At 34.7% G+C, this 2,931-nt stretch overlaps 1 long non-coding RNA gene across 1 annotated transcript in view; it reads right to left on the reverse strand.

The window, feature by feature from the left end:
* Positions 1–1,103: 1,103 nt before the first annotated feature.
* The window catches only part of LOC136853110 (uncharacterized), a 1,854-nt gene continuing 26 nt past the window's right edge, over positions 1,104–2,931 (reverse strand). Inside the window, exons 1-2 of the long non-coding RNA XR_010857353.1 lie at positions 2,856–2,931; positions 1,104–1,749 (exon numbers count right to left, since the gene is read on the reverse strand). The exon at positions 2,856–2,931 is cut by the window's right edge and continues 26 nt beyond it. This is a non-coding gene — a long non-coding RNA (uncharacterized lncRNA). The remainder of the gene's footprint in view (positions 1,750–2,855) is intronic.

Consider the following 2,931-nt stretch of genomic DNA (forward strand, 5'->3'; position numbering starts at 1 on the left):
AATTTGCAGGATCATACCTCTGCTATAACTGACCAATCCCCGATTTCTGTTGTATATGATGAACACAAAGCGAGAGAATAGCCTCTCAGTAATAAGACATCTTTTCCATAAAGGCCAAAGCAACTCGGTAGAAGTCAGTCATTATCCAATTAACAAGGCTTAAAAAAAACAATGGTACTTTTGCTTATACTAAATATATACTCGTAAGCATGGTTGCAATGGATAAAAGTTACAATCTAGTATTCAGTTTCATTGGCATACCATACAATACCTGCTATAACCCTCTGTAGAACACATGTTTCCACAACTTCTAAACCGTTGCTGTGCTTTCCTGCTGGTTTCCAGAATGCTTTCGCAAATTTGGTTTTCTTGACAGAGTCCTCTACCACCATCGGACCTGCCGAGAGGCCTCAAGATCAGTATATTCCAGAGGCTATTTATGTTATTACTAAACTTAATATTTTTGTTCCTATCTTAGTCTAAAACTCATCCAGTCAGCGGTGGGAGCCACTTCATCTTTAAAATTATTTGGGATCAAGTTTTCTAGTTCTACGTATCATCAGGGTAGTTAGTGACCGATAGTTTAGTTCTCTCAAACTAGCAACGCAATAGTTAACCATTGCCACTTAATTTATTTTGAGCACTATATATAAAGATAAATTAAATTCATTACTTTACCTAATAATTTTCATATTGGGGCAATTTAATTCTGTTTCAAATTAACCCATTATACCCATCATCAGATTTGATTACAAAATAAAGGATCATAAGTCCCTTATTTTATTTTCCAAAACTCCACCTCTGACTGTCCAGAGTTTAACCAAGGTCATAAGCCTTCGAACTTTAAACACACAAGGGTATCTCTCGGGGTCCAACCATGCAGCAATTGCCAATGCCCTATTAAACTGTCTCAGCGTAAATTTCAAGAACCTGCATACTTTGGATACGAAAATCTATTCTAGCTTAATTTCAAAATTACATAGAATTAGAATAAAGAATTTTGGGACATTGAAACTTTACATTCTCAGTAAGCAAAGATAATGGTCACGGGAATATATTTACCCCCACATTTGCTGAATTACACCACAGAATGTGTTACGAACTTATTAAACGTATTAACTTTCAAAATTCTAAACTGAAACACTTATATTTACACTGTTCCGCTCCCTTTAATTACAAGTTCTCAATAGTTAACCGTCCCTTTGTACCAACTCATCTAATTAACTAGGCTTACATTTAAGACAAAATTCTGTCAGCTAGGAATAGTGTTTTAATGTTGAAGGTACGTACATTTAAGAACCAAATTACACAATTCCATAAATTTTCTGAACTTCCAAGAAAACCTTAAGTGTTCAACCAGCGCATTAAACAATCGCTAGTCAAAAAGTTTCATATGAAAGTATTAAATTTTAATCATAGTTACATTAGGATCAGGTAGTGATTAAGATTACTTTGCTAGTTCTGCTGACGTACTGTTATTCTGTTAAAATTGTTTGTTACATCAAAAATTAAAAAAATGAAGATCACAGCATTCGTCTGACATTCTTCAATTCGTCTTCCTTTCTTCAATGACAGTCTTCATAACAAGGCTAGACAATGCTAAGAAAGTAGGCTTCAACATTTTCTCAAGAAACAACCAAGCTCTCGAAGTTGCTCAGTTGGCCTCCGTGTACCACACTTAACATGTTAAGTGTCCTCCAACCTAACTTAATACCACACTGCCGTGAGCTCTGTACAAGTTGGAAATACCTGTTAATCAGAGGAAATACCTGTCAATCAGAACAAAACCAAAAGGTTAAGAATTTAAACTACGAATAAATTAAAATAATGACAGAAGATCAGTTATAAGAAACTACGAATAAATTGAAATAATGACAGGAGATCAGTTATAAGAAAACTGACTACGCCAGGACTGAAAAAGCTGAAAAACTTGCTAATATGCTGTAGTAGCCACCATCCAAGCTAAACTTACGACCTGTTTACATCAAAATTGAAAGTAAAACTGACGCAGAACTCTTACAATTTTACACATCAGCCACTACCTCAGTCCCACGTACAGAACTAAGTAACGAAAACTATCTGTACAATCATTCCGCTTAGAATGAACATAACTGCATCTGACATAAGTTTTAAAAGCCATATTACAAAAGTTTAATCAATGAAGGGTAAATCTTTTGCAAAGTGCTTGCAGCCGTCTCTTACTTTAAGGATTACTTATATTGAACAAAATCAGACGACCGAGAGATACCCTGTTACTATAGAGACCCTTAATTTCTTTGACCTTAAAACCCAAATTTCTACTGTATAAATAAAGTCTTTGAATATTATTCCATTACACTAAGCTCAAACCTCTATTGAAAGTCTCAAAATTATTGAAATTTCGTCTAAAAACCCTACTGAAAATCTCAAAACTCTGAAAAAACTTTAGTAAGCCTAAAATCAATGTTTAAGCTCCAAGTTACTTTAGTGAAAGTTAAGATTTATCTAATTACGAACTTATGAAATATTTAAAAACACTTTAATATTTCACCAAATAACTTAACTTCAAGAGCAACTAAAATTCCTTCACTGACTAATCCAAAGAACTCCCATTTACACAAGCCTGTGATACCTGTATTGAACACCGTAATACCTATTAGTACTTAGCCTTAGCCTTTTGTTTTGTTAAAAAAAAAAAAAAAAAAAAAAAAAAAAAAAAAAAAAAAAAAAAGCAAGCCCCCTCCTGGCGTACGGCAGACCGAAGTCTACCGTACGTCAGAAGGGCATCCTCCCCCCACAGGGGCTCCGCCCCTGAGGGGGGAGGAATAGCTTGCTCAGTTAAAATTTGTAAAAATAAATTAGAAACATTAACTCACCTTTTGAAGCGATGAAATATACGTTACCAATGTCCGTGTGGATAGATTGATATGTCCAAGCCGTCAGCAACTCTTG

This window comes from Macrobrachium rosenbergii, chromosome 26, assembly GCF_040412425.1.
Source record: "Macrobrachium rosenbergii isolate ZJJX-2024 chromosome 26, ASM4041242v1, whole genome shotgun sequence".
NCBI classification, from domain to species: Eukaryota; Metazoa; Arthropoda; class Malacostraca; order Decapoda; family Palaemonidae; genus Macrobrachium; species Macrobrachium rosenbergii.